This window comes from Hermetia illucens, chromosome 2 (genome assembly GCF_905115235.1).
Source record: "Hermetia illucens chromosome 2, iHerIll2.2.curated.20191125, whole genome shotgun sequence".
Taxonomy (NCBI): domain Eukaryota; kingdom Metazoa; phylum Arthropoda; class Insecta; order Diptera; family Stratiomyidae; genus Hermetia; species Hermetia illucens.
The window spans coordinates 117,629,720-117,654,386 of record NC_051850.1 but is presented as its reverse complement, the minus strand read 5'-3'; the positions used below and the strand labels follow the sequence as shown (position 1 = coordinate 117,654,386).

General features: G+C 43.8%; 1 protein-coding gene across 1 annotated transcript in view; it reads left to right on the top strand.

The window, feature by feature from the left end:
* The window catches only part of LOC119650265 (kin of IRRE-like protein 2), a 435,476-nt gene that overhangs the window by 295,297 nt on the left and 115,512 nt on the right, over positions 1–24,667 (top strand). The gene's annotated exons all lie outside the window — the stretch shown is intronic.

Sequence of the window (24,667 nt, the reverse complement as noted above, 5' to 3'; positions counted from 1 at the left end):
AACTGGCCACTTCACCATAGGCCACGGAGACAGCACACCATGAACTTACGGCCAAACATTGAAAAGGCGATGTTCGAAAAAGAATACGCCTTAGGCGCATTCATGGACATCGAAGGTGCCTTCAACTATGCCTCATTCGCGGCAATTTGTGATGCGACAAGACTGCATGGAATCGAACCGCTGTTAATCAGTTGGATCTTTCACATCCTAGAGTGGGAAAAAATCCACATATCGGTCGGCCAGAAATGGATTGAAGCAAGGTGTCTTAGGGGCTGCCCACAGGGAGGGGTTCTCTCTCCACTGTTACGGCTCTTGGTAATGGATACCCTGCTGTGGCTCCTGGAGGACAAAAAGTCTTCGCGCAAGCATTTGCAGACGACCTTGTCGTAATAATTACCGGCAAGTTTGCGGTCATAGTGTGTGACCGCTTGAATGCAACTCTACATGAAATCCACAGCTGGTGCCCCCGCAGTGGACTCACGGTGAACGCTAGGAAGACTGGACTAGTGGGGCAGCTATATGCTACCCACCTTAGCAGGGCCGGAAATCCAGCTGGCACAAACAGTCAAGTACTTAGGAGTACATTTCCACCAAGTTAACGTGGAAGCACCATATCCAGGAACAATATCAGAAATCCTGCAGATTGACCTGGTGCTGTAGGAATGCGATAGGTAAGACCTGGGGACTATCACCAAAAAGGATGTACTGGATGTATACATCCATAATAAAATCCATTTTGATGTATGCATGCATCGTCTGGTGGCCAAGACTGAACTTTGCTAACAGCAGGAAGCTGCTAACGCAGATTCAGAGACTTGGTTGCCTAAGTATTACTGGAGCAATGGGTACTACGCTGACTGCGGCACTTCAAGCTATCCTAAATTTACCCCCATTCACTTGCAGGTGAAACACGGCAAACATTTACGTTAAACCCCCTAGACCTTCATGTCATTGCAACTGAAATTACCACATTTTGCAAACTTCACCACTCCAAACGACGCAATTTGAAAGTATGCCTTATATTTCCGAATATGCTGTAAATCATGTTTGGATTCCTGAGAAACTCATGCAATATGAGTTAGAAGGGGATCTGGCAGATCAGTCGGCAGTGCTAAATTGACCTCACCAGTGGAATAATACACGACAGACTTTCCTTACTGAAACCTAAAAGCGCGACGATGTGAACACAATATAGCCATTAGATCAATGATGACATTTCAATTCATTTTGTACTTGAAATTTTCATTGTAATTGAGTATCGCTTTATTGGGTTTGATTCTCAATCTTGTTCGAGCCTGTCGTGAGCGTCGAGCTTCACGTGATGTATACACCATGCTGTTGAGATGTTTCCACAGTCCTGGAAGTGGAAACTCAGACTCGGATGTTGGCAAATTATGCATCTCGCGTTTCCGATGTTTCAGCAGCTCTTGTTCCAATTATTCAATGTTTCGCATACACTAATAAAAAATCAAACAACATTGTACTTTTGTGTTTAAGAAAAAAATTGGCGAAAAACTAATTAGCTGATGATGTGTAGCAGACAATTACAACTATATATTTACAATTCAAATGTCTTTTTCTTCAATGAAGAAAAAAAAAATCGTTCTGCGTTCGTTCACAATGCGAGTTCCATGGAAAAGAACTTTAATATGATCACTCACTGACAGCTGTCTGTCAATGTGTACTTGTTAATGTGCGTACGTATATGTGTTACAGATGCTCATAGGCGCCTATGTGTTCGTTATTGCTTTTTCTTCCTATATACATTTTATGTGGAAAAATTCGATGTTGACATAACTTACGAACGCGTAAACCGATTTCGCACAAACTTCACATAAATCTTCTAAACGAGCTTGAAGGGGCCGGCGGAATTTCGTCGCACTAAACGGACGAAGCACAAAGCGACCGCATAAATTAAGCTTGTTTTTATTTAATATAGTGTGTGTAGTGTAGGTAATTTCTATGAAAATGAAACCACATATTTACAGAAAACTTGAATGAAAATTGATCGTTGCGCATACATATGTACATATCTATAATATTATAAATCAGAGAAAAAGACGTTTATTTTTTGTACATTCATAAATTAAATGTGATTTAAAAGGTCTGTAATTTTCGTTTGTTTGTAACTGATTTTTATTCCCTAGTAAGGACTTCTTACAGCATTGTTAATATGAGACATCATTCTTTTCATAACATCATTGCCGTCAGATCAGACGCAGTGGGAGTCCAACTATTCCCCTCGGTTTCGGTATCATATCTTTTGGCGATGGCATTTTGCACATATGTGGCAATAAATTCATCGATACACGCATATTGGTCGAGGTCCTAGCTTCTTAGGGGTAGCCGATTGGCAAAAGCCCCTGCGCAAACGCACAGCGGTAGGCCATTTTCTTCGTAAAAGTTATCTTCATTTGAGCTTATGGTGTGAACAACAGTAGTTAGGGCAAGTCCAGCGTGTTTAGAACAGTTAAAAATGGCCCTTTGCGTGAGTCTGGCTCAGGCATCGTGAATCATCAAAATAGCATCCAGAACCGTATTTTTGGGTACTCAGAGATGACTCCAACGTTCAGACACTAAATAATTTTGAGGACAAGATTTTTATGAAAGTTTGACTTTAAAGTTCTAATAATTCCTTGATTCATGGGCCATAATAATGCAGTAGTATTAGAAGCCAGAAACACCAGGGTTACGCTTCTACGGTCAGCAATATAAGGAGGTGCAGGATCATTATCTACCAAAAGCAGGATTTTCTTTTTCGTTAATGCGTAATCCCAATCACGTATTCATTTGGGGAAAGCGTCATCGATCATGCATGCCTTACGATTACTCTCATAATCCACTGGTAACTGCCAAATTGCACACGTAAATTAAGCTAAACTTTTTCTAACCAATCGCTTACATCAACGATTTTGTGTCTTACTTTAAAACGGTTTATCCAGCTCATTGAGCAATTGAAGTAAGGGATATTGAACTCTTAAGCAAAAAGGCTAGTTTTTTATTGAAGTAGCGGTCCATTTAAGGGTTTTTTCCCGATTACGCTGAAGCTTAAACCACTGTAAAAGTGTTTGATCTACTTGTTCTTGAGTGGATGTCCTCACACATTTAGTTTTTAAAACATTAGCAGCATTAAACAAGGGTTCTACCTCATCTTTATTTCTTCGCGAGGACTATAAACTATGTAACCTTGCGCTTTTTCTTCAATTGGAAAACTCTTTCGCCTTGCGAATATCGTATTCGAGCGCGTAACAGGTCCTTTATCTCAATGAATGAAAAACATACTGGCCGTGATTTACACGCGGCAAACAATCTACGTGGTGTAAGCCCGCCATCCGCGTACAGTTCGGCCTGTCAGTTATGCCTGAATAGTCCGCACCTCACGACCCCAAATGGAAAGTGACCGCCGTCATTACTTAAAAGCTCTAAGCATTCGTCAGCACTTGTTGGCGAAGCGCCATCGGGGTACCTGGTTACTAGCCGCGGAATATTGACTTTTTAGTACCAACATAAAAGTCTGTTCAAAAGCGCCAGTAACCGAGAAAACAGCGAACGTCTCGGACTTTGGTATTCAGTTCTGTCTTCTGGTAAAAGTAGTTCGCGACATACATGCAACCGTCAAGATTAGGGGCGATAATCAGCTGAATTAGGATTTCATAACAACCAGCATGAATAGATCGGTATTTATTGACTAGAACATGAAACGGAAGTATACTTCAATGTGTGGGCTATAAATTGTTGCAAAACTCCAGAACAACAACCCTTAGTACACCTATTTCTCAGTATGAGAATGGTTGTTACATAATGCACAACGCAGACTCTATTTTGCCCTAGATACCCTTCCAATTCGATAAATTATTTTCAATTACATAGGCAAAGAGTTGGGTGGACTTGAAGAGAATGACGCCTCTGGTATTGTCATCAGCATCATGGATTACTTTTTCCAGGGCCAGCTTAAAAAGGGTGGACAATAAGGCATCTCGAGAGTGATCCTGCTGCTACAACTTAGTCACTATTATCAATTCGGGGGGTCAGAGTACCTGCTCAGAGCTATTCATCAATTGGTACCTTTCTTGCTAGAGGAAGAAAAGGAAGTAGACAAGTTGGAATATAATTCTGTTCAATTTGTCCCTCTATCAAGTTAGCTCAGGAAGGAACTCCACTACGGGACTCGACTCAGTTTCTTTGTTTCCCGGGTCTGTAGCTCTTTTACTAACCTTACTATGTTTGTGCAGATTGCCAGCAAGTACTGTGTCATGGTCAATTGACCCGTTCCTTGGTGGTTGAGAAAGTGCAAGTGGAGGCATTTGATTTAAAATACGCGATAGCCACGACAGTAAATTTAACGGCTGTGTTGAATCTTGTCCGGGAACACGTAGTGGCTAATTTTTAAAACCGCACTTCTTTACACACTATCTCCCTGCTTCTACTCTAACTAGTAAACTCCAACTGAACCAGTTCTGTATGGAAAACCCTATTACAGCCTGGTTTGTCAACAAGGTCGGAACAACACGCACCATTGAACACCACGAAACTCGAATTAACAATTTCTTTTTTTTAGGGATTGGGGAGTCCTGAGTCCGCATCGATTTGATGCCAGACCGGACCAAATGAAGAGCAACTTGCTCCCACTCTTGATGGTCAATTTCTAACTCATATTCCCCGTTGAACCAGTCGTTCTGTCTTCTTTTGCGACTAGACTAGTTTGTGGCCGTACCAATGATAACGTTCCTCAGGTGATTGTGAAGATCATTTGTCGATGTTTGACCTGCGGGGCGTCTGTTAACTTCAGTTATTGCGACATTCATTTCCCCTTTATAGGTGTTACGGAGTACTCTGTTCCGCATGGGTTAAGTGTTCTTAACGACCCGGGTAACTGATTACGGAATAGCCTAAAGCAGATTCCGTAGCGCAACAAATAGAGACAAAGCTCGCTGCTGGCAGGACCTGGTCGACAAGGTAAATGGAGACTCGGTTAGAAACCAGTAACCTGAAAGAGGCAGTCCTTTCTGTGAAAAACAAGAAGGAGCCAGGAACCGATGGTATCTCGGCAAAGGTATAAGAACTGATGCCGTACCATCGGCCACATATACAGCAAGGCGCATTCAACGCTTGCCAGGAAGGTGACATTTCGCCTTCTCCATTAAAAGTGGTGAAGCCTGCGCTGATCAGCAAAGGGAAAGCGGAACTTGAGATGCCGTCTGCATACCGAATCAGTTTGTATGATTAGCACTGCCGGGGAATTGCTCGAGAAGCTCATCAGAAATATCCCCACTGCGATTCGGCTCTTAAGCAGGGAGATACACAGTGAACTCATTCAAATCGTGCATGCCGTTCATCGAGCGCAGGCAGACGGCCGATGAGCTGCCTTTAATTCCCTAAGATGGAAGTACATTCTAGGCACACTAGGGAAAACTTTCCACGTCCCGAACTATCTCTTGCGAATATTAAGGGATTATTTAAGAGACCGCTCCCTATTCTTTGTGACGCTAAATGGTCAGAGGAGGATGGAGGTTACGTTATGGGTAACGCAGGGAGTCATCCTCGGGCCGAACTCTGGAACACTTCCTACAGTAATCTGCTAAGGTTCAACATGCCAGAATCGCGTCTGGTCGGTTATGCCGATCGAACAGGCGCAAAGCAGATTTATTGATTTCATCTTTGCATTGGAAAAAACCGAAATGGTCATCTTTACTAAAAAGTGAAGCCCGACTCTGTGTCCCATATCGATCAACGAGATGATAATCGAATCAAAACAAGCTGTTAAGTATCTTGAAACGATTGTTGACTCAACGATGAGCTTTTTCGAACTAATCAAAACAACAGTACGCAAAGGCGTAGCTGGAGTTTCGGCCTAAAGTCGGCTAATCGCAAACATTGGGGGTTCTATGTCTAGCAGGTGAAGTCTCCTGGTGAGTACAATGTCTGTTCTGCGCTACGGCGCAAAATATGGGCTAGCAAGGAGGTATTTTGTAAGCGCCTTGCGCAAGTACATAAACTAGGACCTTTGCTGGTGGCGTCTGCTTCCTGCACTGTCCGCCGTGGTGGTGATTGAAGGAGTAATTTCTATTGTCATTCTTGCTGGCGAGTGTAAAGCCATATACAAGCACAAGGGAGGGGTTGCTCGTGAAGAATGACAACATACACTACAACTCTCTTGGCAAGATGAGACAAGAAGCCAGTGGACTGCACAGCTCATTCACAACTTGGTGGTTTTCTAAATCGGAGGCATGGTGAGATTGACTATTTCCTTACCCACCTCCTATGTGGGCACCTGCACAAAACTGGGAAGGTATGATCTCATCATTATATGTTTTGCAATGGGGTTGTCACAATGCGCAGTCCGTTGTCATTAATAATAATAATAATCATTGGCACAACAATCCATGTTGGATCAGGGCCTTGAAGTGTGTTAGAGCACTTCATTCAAGACCGTAACGGTACACTAGGAGGCAATGTTGTCAGCATTGCGCTCGCCCGAGATTATTACCCTGATTTGACTCAGGTACTCATTCACAGCTGAGTCGACTGGTATCCGACGTCAAATCACGATACAAATTCCACTGACACCAGTGAGATTTGAACCGCGACCTTCCATACGACAGCCTTGTGCTCTAACCACTCAGCTATCCGGACACACATTGGTATTGTCATTGGTAGTTTCAAACAAGCTTTAATAGCGCACCCTAGGCTCCGTTCCTATTTGAATGCTAAAACCTCCAAACATGAATTTGATATCATGCCTGGGGCAGGCTCCAAAAGTCTGCCTCTCTGGCCCGTTGAAGATATTTTTCTGCGACTCTGCACATTCCTCTGTAGGAGTGTAACCTGAATGAGGCTTATATTTCGAAATTTGCCTCAGAAGCGGAGAGTGTATAGTCTTCATACACGTTTCATTTTTTGGCTAACTAGAGAACCTATTCCGAGCATATGGTTCCCTGGATGGCCTCTATTTGGTGTAGGGACTCTTCTCCAGCAAACCGATTACTGTTCAGTTCAGCAGTGTAACACTGTGAATTCAGTCTTATATTAGGATCGGGTATCGGCAAGCTGCGTGGCAGCTGCTTTCCTGTAAAGCAGTGCATGCTCCATAAGAAAATGGACAAATCGTTCTTACGTTTCGGTTGCCGGATCGGTCGTTGCAGAAACCGTCCAGTCCGAGACTCATTTCTTGGCCCCGTGACCTTGATTATCTGTGTAAGGTTGTTAGCTCCACCCAAAGCCTAGCCTAGAGGGCCCAAGTGGTGAATGGCAAAATTATATTTGGAATTTGGACCGTTTTCGAGATCGGCAATCATCTACGGCAATGTTCCTGTGAAGAGACCTGTAACATATTCAAGGAGCTCATTTTTTGCTTCCCTGAGAGATGTGACTTCAGCACAAATTTCAGCTTATTTATCAATGCACTGCTAGAAAAATGATGTGCGCTTTAAGCCGAAGTTGAAACAGAATAGATTTTCATTTCATTCGAAGACTTTCATTGACACTGGTTGAATTAACAGAGTTCTATACTTTGATAATAGTAGGAGTCTTTTCCTTCTACCCTAATTTTCAACCCCCCGATCTTGGAATCTTCGTACCTAATTTATCAAAATTACCCCATTTTTAAAATCATCAAATGCCAGACTCTAAGACCTCCCACCCAAACGAGCTCAAAACAAAATAGAAATAATTGAGAAAATATGTAGATGGTCCTTGATTTCTTTCTTCTTTTTCTTCAGCCTTTGACCCGTTCACAAGCGGAGTCGACTCGTCATCATCGGTTTCGCCATTTAGCTCTATCAAATGCCTGATCAGGGTGCAATCTTGAGGCTTTTAAATACCCATCCAGCGTATCAAGCCACCGTTGTTTAAGCCTGCCTTGGCAATCTTGGCAAGTGGTGCCAAGGTTGCGTGAATGCGTGAAACAATTTCATAACGCAGTTCTCTATTGGCTGATAGCGTTGACCCGAGGTATTTAAATCGCTCAGATCTGGGAAGATCACTGCCGCTGACAGTGATTATGCCTCTTTCATGGAGATCGGTCGTCAAAAATTCAGTTTTGTTTAGATTCTATCTGAGACCGTATTGCATGAGGCGATCATTCCATTTTTGGACAAGTTACTCAAAATCATTTTTGCTATCAGATGCTAGGAAAACATCATCTAGATAAAGCAGGGTGTAGGGCACTGGACATTGGATATCCCGTGTCACGGTGTTCATAACAAGAACAAAGAGGCTGACATGAAAGTACTGGAGGTTTAACGTGAGCACCTGCCATGTAGGTATAATCCCACGGTCCTCTTCGGGCACGGAATGATTTTGGGACCACAATCAGAGCCACGTCCTGACTGGTACAGCGGTACTGGTTTATACTGAGTGCAGGCTCAGCATTCATATCAGTGGATACAGGGCCTATCTAACGCTTCTGCCGCAACTAAGGGGTGCAGCACCCGAGTTTTACCGCGCAAATCCATTCTTGAGCTCCGAGGAGCTCTGCCCGCGATGAAGGCATAACCACAACCACCATGAAAATCCCGCTAGGGAGCCAACGACAAATAACCAGGCCGAGAACACATCCTCCAGGAGTTCTCCTGGAGCATATACTCTTAGAAGGCCTTCCCGGTTCCCATGGTACCAGATAACCTCCGGTGAGGCTTCGTGGCAGAGCCACTTCTGATGAGTTCCTTGCAGACTCGGGTCTGATCGTCCTCCTCAAGTATGTGAGGACTGCGCTCCCCAACGGGTTAACTGAAATCAGCCCGAAGCGGAGAGCGCAACGCAGGTAGAACTGCTCCAAATGTCGGCAATGACTGTGCAAGTGGATGATGAGCAAATTCTTCAGTTGAAATCTGCTCGAAGTATTCTCGCCATCTATCCGTTGCGGCTCGACGGTTGGTAAGCAAAGTATCCTTCTTATCATTAACGCAACAGAAATGTTCGGTATTCTGTGTACGTTCGTTACGGCTTTTAGCAAGTCGATACAGATCTATCTCGCCATTCCGAGTGTCCAATTTATCGTAAAGATTTTCGTAATGGTTTGCTCGGGTGACAGCAACCGCTTTCCTTGCTTCCCGGTTCGCATTCTTATAAATTTGCCAATTGGCCGGCGTTTTAATGTCGAGAAATTTGTGGTAGAGGCGTTTCTTTCCACGGATCTTCATTTCAACATCATCATTCCAAAGCCAACTATCTCGGTTGATGTACCGCTTACCCGGCTTGGTGACCCCAAGGGTTGCAGAGGTCACTGTGGATTGTGTCTTTCATTTGGTTCCATGATTTTTCCACATTCGTAATGGACGGCAATCGTATGAGCGGGATCGTTTCTTTTTCTTCTCATCAAATCGCCACCATTTAATGCGCCGCGGGCCAGTGCGTTCCCCATGCTGTTTTATCGGTGGCTTAATTCGCAGAACGGCAAATGTTGAGGTGCGATGGTCTCATAGGGAACGACTTTGCAATCAGTGACAGTGCTAAAATGTTGTTGATTTGTGTTTTACTGCTCCCACTATAAAATGTAGAAAGATGAGACAATCGTTTGATGAACCATGTATTCATAAGTATCATACAAGGTCATGGGTATCCGCAAAATCGATTATACACTCGCAACCCTCATTGCGCGCTCCCAACCCCTTTTCCCCATAGCACCTTTGCCTTTTCACCCACATAATTATAATATAGTCGTCAGCAGGCACGTGACAAGTCTTTTCATCGAGAAGTTGCCAGAAAGCATCTTTCTCGGCATCAGGTCGACCTGTCTGTGGTGCGTACGCGGTGAAGAAGTGAATAGTGCGATCAGCTGATATAATGATGAGTTTATAGCCATTTTTACCGCATTCGCGTTCAATGTCGCAGCTTTTGGCACCAGACAATCGGATTTCTTGCAGAGCGCAGATATCAATGCCCCTTTTCGGTCTTTCCAGTTAGGGTACCAACATTTAGCGTGCAGACACGTATTTTCTTAGTTCGCTTTGTTCGCACTAATTTGCTTACGTCCTGACGCCGTTGATGCGTCAAACACCCTTGCCCATTTCTCGACCGGACCGAGGTCCGTCCTGCCGCGTCGACTGAGGTGGACGCCGTACCATTTCTCCGAGGTTTGTGACTCAATCCGCTCATCATGTTTGTAACGACATTGTATACATTTTCTTGGTCAGACTGTCGCGGGATCTGTCACCAAGAGAGACCAGGTAGGATTTAGCATAGTGGAATAACTCCAACTATACTCTATTTATCTCTTTCCTGATCTCAAAGGGGTGGGGTGGTCAAAGGGTAGTATAGGTCCCGGGGCGAAACGTGGATTGGTACCCACGATGGAGCATAAAACCTGGGAAATGCCTGCTGAACCAACACCAACAGCTCTACTATCAAACCCTGTCTCCACCTCCACGTGGTGACCGCTGGGAGCTCTTTCTTGACGAAAAGCTGCAGACGGAGAAGGATGAAGGCGAGTCTCCCGCGTCTAAAAACGAGACAAATTGTACCAACTGGTCCTCCAGGTTGGGGGTTGGGTAGGGCTGACAACCCTACACGGAAAACAACCTGTTACGAAGCCACAACAGGAGCCTCAGATAGGACGGATTTTAAAACGACGGACCCGGCAACGACAAAGGAACAACGATTTGCGCATTTTCTCATGGAACGTGCGCTCCCTGTACAGAGATGAAGCTGATAAGCAGCTAGCCGATACCCTGTCCCAATATAGGGCTGATGTAACAGCGTTGCAAGAGATGCGATGGACAGGGACCGGTTTCCTGGAGAAGAGCCACTACACCATATATTATAGCGGTCATCCAGTAAACCATGTGCTCGGAGTAGGTTTCTTAGTCAGCCAAAAAATGAAACCTGCTGTTATCGGCTTTGAAAGCATAAGCGAACGGCTATGCACTCTGGGCTTGCGAGGCAAGTTTAGAAATATAAGCCTCATAAACGTTCACGCCCCTACAGAGGAGACTGCAGAGTCGGAGAAGCATACCTTCGACGGGGCAGTAGAAAGAACCCTCGAAGCCTGTCCCAGATATGATATCAAAATCATACTTGGGGATTTTAACAGCCAAGTAGGGAAGGAGCCCGTATTCAGGCGATACGTTGGCTCCCATAGCTTACACGAAAAAACAAATGATAACGGACTGCGGACTATTCAATTAGCAGGGTCACACGAAATGGTTGTTGGAAGTACCTGGTTTGCGCGGAAAGCGATCCACAAACATACGTGGGCCTCTCCAGACGGGACCACTTTCAACCAAATTGACCACGTGTTGACCGAACCTCTCAGCCTTGATGAATGTCAGAACATATAGGGGGGCCAATATAGACTCGGATCACTATCTCGTTGGCATAGTGCTCCGAGCTCGAATAACAATACCACCTAGAATCTCCTTTGACAATCAGGTGAGAGTAAACACTGAAGCCATCCTAAACACAACCCTTCGCGACACCTATAAGAGGGAAATGGATGCCGCAATAACCGCAGTCAATAGAGGACCTGGAGATGAAGCATCAACTAATGATCTTCACAACCACCTGAAGAACGTTATCATGGATACGGCCACAAAAATACTTGGCCCCAGCCGCAAAAGGAGTCGGAACGGCTGGTTTGACGATGAATGTAAGCTAGCAACGGAACGGAAGAATGCCGCATACCGAGTAATGTTGCATTCTCAAAGAACGCGGGCACGCGCAGAGACTTATCACGAACTCCGTCGAGCGGAGAAGCGACTTCACAGACGGGAGAACCAACAAGTCTGTGAACTAGAAAAGTACAGGGAGCAACCGCACCAGGCGCGGAAGTTTTACCAACAAGTCAGCAGGATGAAGCCTTATACACCTCGATGCTCATCCTGCCGAGACAAAGACGGAAATCTGATTTCCGACAGAATGGGCATATTAGAGCGATGGGTTGAGTACTTTGATGAGCTACTGAACAACCAGAACATCGGCGAGTTGGAGATCCCGCCAACTGAAGACGACGGACAAATACTGCCACCACCAAGTTTAGGAGAAACAGTCCGTGCAATTCATCGGCTAAAAAATCATAAGTCGCCAGGAGCCGATGGAATTACAGCCGAATTGGTTAAATATGGAGGCGACCAGTTACATCAAGTGGTTCATTAACTTGTGCTCAAGGTATGGGACAGCGAATCAATGCCTGACGATTGGCAACGAGGCATAATCTGTCTCATACATAAAAAGGGAGATATCACACAGTGCAGCAATTATAGAGGTATCACGTTGTTGAGTACCATCTATAAGATATTCTCCACTATCTTGCTAGGCCGGATTGCCCCATATGCCCAGAACATCATTGGCCCATACCAAAGAGGCTTCACTCCAGGCAAATCAGCAACAGATCAGATTTTCTCTGTGCGGCAGGCGATGGAAAAACTGTTGGAATATGGACAACAGTTGCACCATCTGTTCATCGACTTTAAAGCCGCCTATGATAGTATAGCCAGGGTAAAGCTGTACACGGCCATGAGAGAATTCGGTATCCCGACGAAATTAATAAGACTGACTAGGCTGACCCTGACCAATGTGCGAGGCCAGATAAAAGCAGCAGGATCACTCTCAAGACCATTCGACATCAACAACGGTCTACGACAAGGGGATGCATTATCATGCGTCCTCTTTAACCTGGCCCTCGAGAAAGTGATCCGTGATGCTGAGGTGAATGCAAGAGGTACGATCCTCTTCAAGTCCACCCAACTACTGGCCTATGCTGACGATATCGACATCATGGGAAGAACCACCCGAGACGTAGAAACTGCCTTCATCCAGATCGAGCAGGCGGCGCGAGATCTTGGGCTGCACATCAATGAAGGCAAGACAAAATATATGGTGGCAACGTCAGCACCGAAGACGAATCAACCAACAACATCAAACCGCACTGGTCAAACACAAACACGAACAAGAATAAGGATAGGGGAATACAACTTTGAGACCGTTGACAATTTCTCCTATCTAGGGTCGAAAATCACAACCGATAACAACTACGATGATGAAATCCGCGCACGGTTGTTGTCAGCCAACAGAGCCTATTTCAGCTTACAAAGACTGTTCCGCTCGAAACGTCTCACCATAGGGTCAAAGCTCTTACTGTACAAGACTATGATCTTGCCAGTCCTCATGTATTCCTCGGAGACTTGGGTTCTTAGCAAGAAAAATTGCGAACTCTTGGCCGCGTTCGAGAGAAGAATCCTCCGAAGAATTTTTGGCCCCCTACATGAGGATGGACGATTCCGTAGCGTACACAATGACGAAATCTATGAGCGATACCATGACCGTCCGGTTGTGGATAAAATCCGGCTCAATAGGTTACGGTGGGCGGGTCACTTAATCCGTATGGATGAAGATGATCCCACCCGGAAAGTCTATAAGGGCAATATCTATGGTAGGAAAAGAAAACGAGGCAGACCCTGCCTAAGATGGAGCGATGGCGTGGGCCAGGACGCCAGACAGCTTTTAGGGATATCAAATTGGTGGACCTCGGCGCAAAACCGGGATGTCTGGAGTTCCTTATTTAGGCAGGCCTAGACCGGATACCGGTTGTTGCGCCGTTGATGATGATGATCTCAGCATTTTATTCTTGTTTTGCTGAGGATAGTACAGAGTACGTTGCCTTTACCTTTACCTGTGCTGGGGACCAGCATACTATGTTAATAGCTGGCGGAGTTTCCTTGATCTCCTTCTGTCCGTAGAAATAGTTCCTGTAGTTATTCATAGCACCAAAAGGGCAACTATGAGACTAATTCCAAAAGATTGAGGGGCCGGGATGTAAAAGGGCAATTAGCACTCTCCTCAGCTGGCTGCTCATAAGCAAGCATGTATGATTAAACGTCCTTGTGATCCGCTCCTGTAGTTGGCCGTAGCCCTATATGGACTTCGCAGAACCTCATGTTAGATTCTGGCTCCTGTTCATTTTACCAATTTGAAATGAACTCTATAATAGCCCAATAATATTCGCCCCTAAACGAAGATTTATTTGCAGGGAATTTCTAACTGAAGTAACCATAGATTACTAGATTAAATCGACACTTTACACGCAATAAACATTCTTCCGCATTACGACTCTCTCCGAAATCCGATCAACCCAAAAGCATCCACTAAATCAATGTTCTCTCATATCCAGTCATAAAATTTCATTTCTTTTGAGATATACCCGCTTTATGCGAGCCAAACCAATTCTTGTATACACGATTTTAAGATTTATCAACCCTTCGGAAACAATCCCTCTAATGCTTTTCAATTTTCATGATTTTTTGTGTTCTGTCTCATTTTATAGCTCCCACGCTCATTTTTCATTTTGACGCAATGCTTCCAATTTCGTTGGTAATTTAAATATATTATACCTCAATACCCGGCAACATCTTGCACAATGAGAGAGGGTGTACAGAAAAGTCTGGATTTCCTAAGTATTTTCATATCAAATGCAAATAAAAATCTTTGATCGATCCAATAAATAAGATTATTATTTTATTGCATACATTCTAAGCTTTATTTTCCTTTTTCTGGAGCTTACGCTACGATTTCATTTTATAGATTTCCGTCGCAATTTCAGATTACCAAGGATGCCACAATTCTTGTATGAACGCAGGCACACGGATACATCATTCCTATTGGGCTGAAAAGAAAGTGAATTTTCCAAGTTTTACCTCAATAAAAATCGAAAAGCCCACAATCAGGTTTGGAAATACGAGCAGAGAACTTCTTCAGATGATGCGAAGGAATCCTGGAAAATTGTGCCAGAGGTTGTGTCGCCCGTCCACAGTTGGGAAAATAATTCTTTTTAAAGCTTCGGTACGAAATTCGGCTCGAATTTCGGCATTGCACGGAGCCAGCCTACTTAGGTCAGGCTCTTATATGTGTGGCGAAAATATAACTTTCATGGAATAAGATATCACTTTCAGGGACAGGCGAATAGAAATATTTACTGCCTCGCCATAGAGGTCCGCTGCCTTATCCACATTTTCCCTTATGCAGAAGAATACCGCAAAAAGGACGTTCTTCTCCTCCCCAGTTTTCTGGAGCCAAATACTTTTTCTCCGTACTTTCCACGACTTCTAACTGGCACATATTTCTTCTAATCTAAACTCAAAAACGTATCCTGAAAATGGCAACAGTGATTCTTTACGATGTTACAATGCTTCGTGGCCTCAAAATTTATGGTCGTGGTATTTTTAGAGTTTTCGTGTTTGAAATAGGATTGCGGAAATTTAATAAGAGAACTTCTGAGCCAGACCACTCCGTCATTTCGTAGCAATTTCGATTTTCAGCCGCGACTTACTTTCACCCTTATTGTCTGTCTTGTGCCGAGCCTGACGTCGTATTTCTCATATGACTGACGCAGCCCCGGAATAGGGTCGATATCCGGAATCAAATTGAGATGGCGTTTAAGTTTTTGATTTTATTATTTCTCTAAGTGGCTCACCGTTCTGTCTTTGAGCGCTTTGAAAAGCAACTCCCTCGCCGAAATGTTATCAACCCTTGCTATGTATATTGCATAGTTGTATGTTGGCATGTGATGTCTCCGAATCATCTTCCAAGGACACCCTGTGCGATATGAGACAATATCTCAAAACATAGCAGAACACCCTCTACCCATTCGAAATGGAAAAAATACCATCATCGCGTCATCAAGAAAGAAAATGGATCTGAATTTCCATTGCGCAAATGTGAATTTCCTTTATCCTTTCTAATGGGATTCCAGCAAGAGAGGCATTCACAGAATATCAATCCAATTCTAAAATCAAATAAGATTACTTTCACAAATTTCAAATTAAATCATGTGTATGCAAACGGTACTGAGTGTAAATGGTAGCGATCCAATCCCGAATAACTGCGTCCTTTGAACCCAGTAATTTTCCGGTTGCAAAAAGCGCTTGACAAACTCATCATTATCAAATGGCATTTCCCTTTTAGTGAAACCGAAGAACCTTAACACCAGGAAATTTCAGGATTTTCTTTTTGATAATAACTTTGGAGGCACTTGATCCGTAAACTGCGTAATTAGGGTTACTTTTTCTATTTAAATTTTGGAAATTGTAAAAGCTGCTAAAGTACTATAGACCTTTTTCGATTTTGGTTAATTTTTAATGGCATCATCTCCTTAGTTATTTCCATAAATAAATTCCACGGAAAAAAGCTCCTTGATGTATTTGTTGTTTCAAAAATGCTTGATTCATAGAGTAGAGAAGCTAGCAAAGGCGGTGTAAAAATTATTTGAAACCAAGAAGGAAAGAAGCTCCGCCCTTTAAAAAATCGTCGCATGTGTCTATGTGGTTACCCTTCCTCCTTAATGAAACAACAATGTATCAACCACCACCACGCACCACCAATGATCGTTTGCTGAAATGCACTTCAGCTCCCCGAGAGCTTGCTTCCACTGCTGATCCACTGTTCTGCGCTATGTGTTCCTGGGGCTACCCATTCGTCGGTCGTCTTGGGATAATGGATTCCACTGCATGTCGTAGCCAGCCATGGAGTTATAATCAGTCGTTAAGCCAAACATACACGATCTGGAAAACCTGTCAGTTACGCTTACGCCTGGACAGTCCAAAGCCCACCCGCCCGCCTCTTGAAGAATCCGTGCACATACCGGCAAGCCGGACAACAACGTCAATTGACCCCCAGGTCCCCAAAGCGGTACACATAAAATTCATATAGAGACCAAAACACTTATTTCCTAGGTGGTCTATTCAGCAGTGTATGCAGTGCCTGTCCGTCTTAGGTTATACATGGAAGGCTTGCCCGACCTTCTTTTAGATATGCAGTAGCTTTCTTATATCCAAAACATACGCAGGTCCGTGTACAACTCCTCCACAGGTATCAAGAAGGCTTCATGTTGGACTGTTAGATAAGCCTGTGTATTGTAGTGCCTCCTCAGTGAAGAGGTCTTTTTTTCTCCGCAGCTTGTTGAGGTACAGAGGACTAACGAACACCTTCCCCACTTCATTTACTCGCTGAGCACTTGTTTTATCACGAGCGTTTGCCTTCTGCGTTTCCCGTGAGAAACTTGTGACTTGATTCTTGGGCTTTTTCCTCGTCAGTGCGCTAATATAAGGCAATTAAATGCCCTTATCAATGCTCCCATATTTGTGAACACTCCATCTCTCCTTAATGAACTCATATGGTTCATTTATATCTTTCCGATTTGTGAGAAACTTTTTTCCGGTTTCATCCTATTTAGTCTCCCCCCACCAAAAACAGTTGTTTTTATTCGGAGATTGTGTGTATTTCTCAATCCCGTGACGCATCCCGGTCACACTCATTGTCTCAGGCGATATCTCCCGAGGTTGCAACTCTTTGCAAAAGGAACCAATGTGAATCCACTTTCCACTCCACATCTACATCCACAACTAAGATACTACGATCGCTCGATATCGGCGGCTGCCCACTCTTAAAAATCATGCTACTAGGTTCCCGAAGCCCTGCACTGTAGAGAAGTTCTCAGAAAGTACTACTCTCACTATTGTCACACTTAGTGCAATGTGCTTTTATACTCTGGAAAGCCGAGTGGTAGGAGACGCACACCCGGTGTCGGTTTATTTCGGGTAGCTGCCGCAAGGTGCGCTCTCTTGACCTGGGAACTGGTTTCTGACAGACTTTTGATTGCAGGAGCATGGCAATTATACAATGCTGTTCATCAACGGAGACTTCCAATATAGTGGAGAAGGATGCTTTCTACGAGCAATTACACGCAGTTCAGGATAGGCTTCCCAAAGGTGACATTGTGATCATGGTGAGTGATAGCCATCACACCTGGCTCAGGCATATGAGGGGGAAGTACGTTTTCGGTGCCCGTCACGATAATGTTGGGAAGTTTGCGGATTTCCAGTTGACGCCGCCTTGCCATTAGTGACGCATTGTTCGAGCACAGAGCCTGCCATAAGGTCAGTTGGGTTTGAACTTACCTGTACGAAGAATCAGATTGGCCACGTACAGCAGTAGATTTAGGTGTTGCCTCCTGGATATGCGTAACAAGAAGGGCGCTGATGTCAACCGTCAAAGGGATCACCATCTAATGGCCGCTTGCGTCTTGAGTTCGCTAAATCTCGGAGGGCTTTAGAGTTGCGGCGCCCCAAGTTCAACATCGGCAATCTGTATGATTCAGGTGTCGCTTGCTAGTGGAGAGTTATTTTGCTAATCGTTCCCCAGCTACACTAAGTAACTCGCCTGAGCATTGTAACGCCACCAAAAATGTTCTTTCCTTGGATGCTGCAAGGGGGTCGGTCACGTTCTAAAGGGGCATCATAAGATGTGGCTGACCGCGTATCGTAGAAGCTGATCGATGAACACAAGGGGTTGAAAGCTTTATTGGCCGATACCAGTGATGGAGACCGCGGTGTGCTGGCTCCAACAATTCCCTCGCAGAGTTATTCATCACTGCATTTCTAGCCACTGCAGGTCTACTATTCGGATGGGCGTCCATTTTGAGTGATAATTTGAACAGTATATGCATGCTCCCTGCCGTTGCAACGATAATAGCATGGAACGCATCAAAGAATATCTTGGAAGCTTGATCGGCAGAGAGCAGACCGTTTTCCGCTGTCCATCTTCCTGGGTTGGCCACATCAACACCGTAAGGATCATTTTGAAACAGTGCTGGGTGTTTAGATTATCACTTTATCTGCTCTTCGTCGACTCCGAGAGCACTTGCGTCAGCATGAGCAGGGAATTTATATAGCGTATTCTACGCAGTAGGAGCATTTGGGGAAAGTAATACCTGTTATCAGAGCGACATATGATGGTGCAAAATGTCACGTCTTTGTCGGGATAAATTCTCAGAGCAATTGCTGTCATCGGTGACATTCTTCATGCTGACTTGCCCATGGCATTATTTCTCAAACACCTCAACTACGCTCATGGAATCTGCTTGCTCTCTCTACAGGTAATGAACCTCAGCCAAATGGCCAGGATAGTTAAATGGATAGGAAGAGAGGTAAGTAGGGTGGGACTGAAAATAGGCACCAAAAAAAAACCAGGTTTATTAGTCTGACAGGCCATCACAATCACCTTATGTGCATTAATGGGTAGAGCACTGAAGACATCTTTCAATTTGTATATCTAGGAAGCATAGTTTCTGCCAGCGATGGCTCCGGCCTAGGTGTTGATCCACGCATTAACCGCGCTAGATCTACTTTCACTATCTTGTTTAAAGTCTGGGAATGTAGTTATCTTGTTCTTTCTGCATTGCCACATGGGAATTAAAGCCTGTTTGCGTGGTTCCATCGGAGAACGCTGGACTGGCAGTGCTTCTCACACAGAACTTGGGGAGCGTACAGGTCTGGCACTCGTGGACGATGCGATCGGAAGACGAAAGTGGCAGTGAATAGGTCACACATTAAAGAGGAGCGATTGCAATACTGGCTAGTAAACATATAAAATTTTATTTACCACAAATATGCACACTTCCATGACTATTTGTAACAGTCACTCTTCCCCTCCGATGGAACGAATATTCTAATAATCCTCACGAGTGCGTGCCCTGACCAATTTGGTAGCCTATGAGTATCCATGAGTATCACTTGCACTTGGTGATTTTGTTGAATTTCAAAACTGTTCACCGTCTGGGCTGTTGATTCGACGGAAACTTAATGAACGTTGGCTATTGAAGTGTCTTTTTTCGTTTGCTGATGTTCAGGTCGGTACATCCATTCAGTCTGGTGACCCTTCTCGTCTCTTTTATCACTCCTTCCGAGGAAATGGGAATGATTAGTCCCGGTAGATCATGTGGTTGAAAGAGGCGACTTTGTGTTGATGAGCGTTGTTCGAAGTGCTGAGCATAACTCGGTTGGTATCTGTAGATCTCCAGTCCTGATTTTTTTACTTTCTCCTTAACGAAAGTTCCAAGATGGGCAATTGACCTTCCTTTTTCAGCTCCAGGTTAAACTCGACGCTGGAATGCAGTCTATTGAAGAAGTCGAGCATGTTTCTATATCATATTCCTCTTCAAAGCCTTAGCTTCAGATCACCCGAAGCTAACTTAACACCTCGCTGATTAACGGAAAGAGGGGGACCCCCATTGGAGTTTCTTTTAACGGTTTATAATATTCACTCCCAAAATCAAGCAGATTTCCTGCATACAGATTTTGAATATGAAGCTATATTGCTTTAACTTATAATAATAATAATCGTTGGCGCAAAAATCCATATTGGATCAGGACCTTGAAGTGTGTTAGAGCACTTCATTCAAGACCGTAACGGCACACTATAGTAACTGATTTGACTCAGGTACTGGCGGTTGACTGGTATCCGACGTCAAATCACGATACAAGTTCCACTGCCACCAGTGAGATTCGAGCCGCGACCTTCCGTACGACAGCTTTGTGCGCTAACCAATCGGCTATTCGGACACTATTGCTTTAACTTACCTCGCCACTATGGACCTTCTTGTTATTGATGCATCCAATCCTCTATTAGACCGGTCACATCTCTAAACGGGACACCCGGGAAAAAAGCCTTGACCTCAAATAACACTAAGACTTCGTTTCCCGCGATATTGCCAATGAATCGAAAAACCTTGGAGAACTCCGTGAATTTTCAACCGATCTAGTCTCAAAGTGTTTTTTCTTATTCCGGAATTCCCTCACTAATCATTGAACATTTCTGCGGAAACCCTTCTTATTTGCTTTCCTGGTCTATGGATCTTGGGGAGTCCTTCAATCCTAGAAAGTATGGGGATTTGAGATTTTCAGCCTGATTGTTCCCAAAATTGGTTGTCATTCCTTAATAACTCTGTCGACCTGTTTTACGAGTTATAGTAGAGAATCGCTCCAAAGTCTTCTATACGGTTCATTATCCTGCCTATCCTTCATCCGGTTTTCATAGTCTTCTTGGTTCAATAGGGACAATGCATTCGCTTTTTCCGCCTTGATGTAGTAAACAGGCTTCTCAGTAAGCTGCTCCATTATCTTTTTCTCTTTCCTGATATTTCTGGCCTTTCTTTCTTCTGCCCTAGTAAGGAACTCGAGACATTCCAGTTTTGCGCCTAAGTCCACCAATTCGATATCCCTACCATCGTGGCCTATATTATCGCTCCATTTCATACAGGATCTACCAGGTATTTTTTTTACCATAAATATTGCCCTTATAAACTTTCCGGGCTGGATCACCTTCGCCTATAGTAACCCGCCCAACTATTGAGCAGGATTTTATCTGCTACCAGACAGTCAAGGTAATCCATTTGAAGGCCTATATATGTATTTCGTGCTATCACTCATAAATTTATTCGTTATGCAAGCAACGGAATCCATCCTCATGTAGAGGGCAAAAATTCTTCAGAGGACTCTATTCTTGAACGCGACATAGAGATGACAATTTTTCGTGCGAAGAACTCAAGTCTCAGAGAAATACTTTAGAACTGGCTAGTTCATTGTCTTGTATAGGCCCTATGATTAGATGTTTCGAACGAACTAATGTTTGTTAGCTGAAATAGACTCTGCTAGTTGCCAACAACCGTACGCGGATTTTGTCATCGGTGCTATTATCGGTTGTAATGTTCAACCTTAGATAAGAGAAATTATCAAAGGTTTCAAAGTTGTAGTCTCCCATCTTTATTGTTCTCATTTAATCAATGCAATTTGATCTTGTTGCTTCTTTGTTTTTAGTGCTAACGCTACCACCAAGTATTTCGTTTTCCCTTCATTAATGTGCAACATAAGTTCCCGCACATATCACTACCGGCTCGGTCTGGCTGAGGGGAGATTGTACACCTCAGCTCGGTCTTCTCATAATTGTAAATATCGTCAACATAAGCCAGAAATTGGTTGGACTTGAAAAGCGTGGTGTCTTTCCCACTTCCATCAGCATTGCGAATCACTTTTTTCAGGGCCAGATGAAAAAGAATGCATGGTAGGGCACCCCCTTCTCTCAAACCGTTGCTACTGGTGAACAATCTCGAGAGTAGTCGTGCTGCTTTTATCTGGTCGCGTACAATGTCAGGATTACCCTAATTAGTCTTATCAATTTGGTCAGGATACCGAATTCTCTCATGGCCGTATACAGTTTTACCCTGGCTATTTTCACATAAGCTCTTTACTGTTCGTAAATTTTTTGTAATGTGCTCCTTTTTCTTCTTCAGCCTTTGCCGTCTTGATCGGTTGTTCCATTTTGCTATATCAAATACCTGATCTGGATGCAGTCGCAAGGCTTTCAAATCACCGTCCACCATTCAATCCACCATTGTTTCTGTCGATCTTTTCGTTTTTTCCCATCGACTTCAATGGTCAGACCTATCTTGGCAAGTGTGTTCTCGTTAGCGCAAATTACATGATCATATCATCGGAGGCGCCTCTCTCGCAATTTTTCCACGATCGGTGCAACCCCGCATCGATCGCGAAAATCTTTATTTAGGGTGTGACCATGGCGTATCACGTCACTAGTCTAACGCAACATCTTCGTCTCCATTACTGCAAGACGCAGTTCATTGTATTTTAAGTCGGCCAATGGTCATACCTATAGAGAGCGACAGAGAAAACGACACGGCAATACATTTTGGAGTTGAGAAGTTTGTTGATGCGTCGTTCACAAAGAACACCAGTTGTGGAATGCCACTTCATCCAGTTTGCACTAATGCGTGAAGCAATTTCATAACGTGGTTCTCCATTGGTGATGATGATAGCATTAATCATCGCGCAGTTCTGGACAAGTTACTACCACTAACAGTGGTAGTGCCTGTTTCATTGGGATCGGTTGTCAAAAATTCAGTTTTACTTAAATTCAATCTGAGACCGTGTTGCATGAGGCGGTCATTCCATTCTTGGACAAATTGCTCGAGATCATTTCTTCTATTAGACGTAAGGAAACCATCATCTGCATAAAGCAGTGTATAAAGCGCTGGATGTTGGATGCTCGACGTGACACTGTCCATAATAACAACAAAAAGAAATGGTGAGAGGGCGCTTGTTTGGTGTACACTAACAGCGACACGAGGTGGTTTTGATACACCTGCCACACTTCGAATTTTACTTTTTGGATCATGGTAGAGCAATTTAACCCAGAGAACGGGTTATTCTGGCTCTAGGTGTTCATATAGACCATACCAGATGGATTCGTGGTGGAGACGCGTTCATTGTCTTTTATATTTGGCCAACACTCAGAACTATAGAGAGCGGTAGACGGACGACATTGCGGTAAATTTGAGATTTGAGGCGTTCGCTGATGCGTCAATCACAAAGAACACCAGTTGTGGAATGCTACTTCATCCAGGTTGCGTTAATGCGGGAAAAATTTCATTATGCAGTTCTCCATTGGTTGATAGCATTGACCTGAGATGTTTAAATCGCTCAGTTCTGGGCAGGTTGCTGCCATTGACAGAACTGAGCCAATGGAGAACTGCATTATGCTCCTCACATAGGGAAACACAAAACCTTTTATACCTGAAGCGTCAAGCTTCCGGTTCCCCGACTTGTTATTATATTGTATTCCGCCTGATATCACTTACACTTTTCCAAAATGATTTTTACTATATTAATTTTGTGTCTGTTGGGTCTCTGTTATGTTTTGTAGCAATCCCAACCTCTATTTAGTTTTTTGCAACTTATCTGTTTTCTATTTATAATGCCTAGGACACATAAGAGTATGTGTATATTTCTCCACCTTGCCATTAATCCTTTTTAAATTACAATTTTCAAGGCACATCAGATAATACAAACTATTTCAGTCGTAGTTTGATTATTATATTCACTTTTGTGAAGGTGGGGTTTACTCACCTCAGCGCAATTTCACCATAGAAACCGACAACTAGGCGCCACTCTCTTTTCATAATAAGCATTTCTCATATACTTATATGTACTACAGAGCCTAGAGCGAGAGCCTACTTAGAGACTACATCTCAAGTAGTCACTTCTTCTCCCTAAATTCATTAACATGCGTTCTTATTGCCGTCATACTTCACAAGAAATGATTCCCAAAGCAAACTGTCGTCAGTAAACAGAAAACCACAAAGCATTTCTGCACAGATAGTGTTATTGTTGAGGAACACGAACGTTGAACCGTCGTCTTCTCGAACAACCTAATTAAACATAATTGAATTCGTACTATCGAAAAAGCTCTGATACCCTTTTCGCTCAAATAAAGCCTATCAACTGCTTGAGCTCACGTCCTCAATACCAAAGTCAAAGGTTACCTTCAAGGTTAAATCCTCAATTTTTTTCTAATTTCGATATGATCCAAACGACAGAGCCAACTCCGAACTCCGTGGTACCACTGCAAACAGAAATTGCCACTTTCTCTCCAGGATTACTTGTTACGCTCAGTTTGGCTTCACTCTGCATTAACTACGCAACCCAATAACATTTCAACTCACATAATCGCAGTGGGAAATTTGATTTTTTTCATCCCTGGCACGCATTTGCACGCACCCACTCCAGTCCAGGGTTTGGTTACTATGCCTTAAAGATTTTAGCATCATATCACAGTGAATTATGACGACCAATACGAAAGCCTGCAAAGTACATTTTGTGACACTGCGAAATCGTTTAGCCGCAACTCTGGCGCTTAGTTTCAGATTTCCAGGGCCAGGTATGCCGCTCACGTGGACGTTAACGGTTCGGTCACGTATTAAATTTCGCTAACCGTAATGCTTTGCAGAGGCCAAGGTTTGTTTGTTCTATCTCTTCTCGGGACTACCCTAGTCACAAAGTGATGGCTCAAATTTCTCCGAGAAAACTGCTAAATGACCATAGAATTTCTG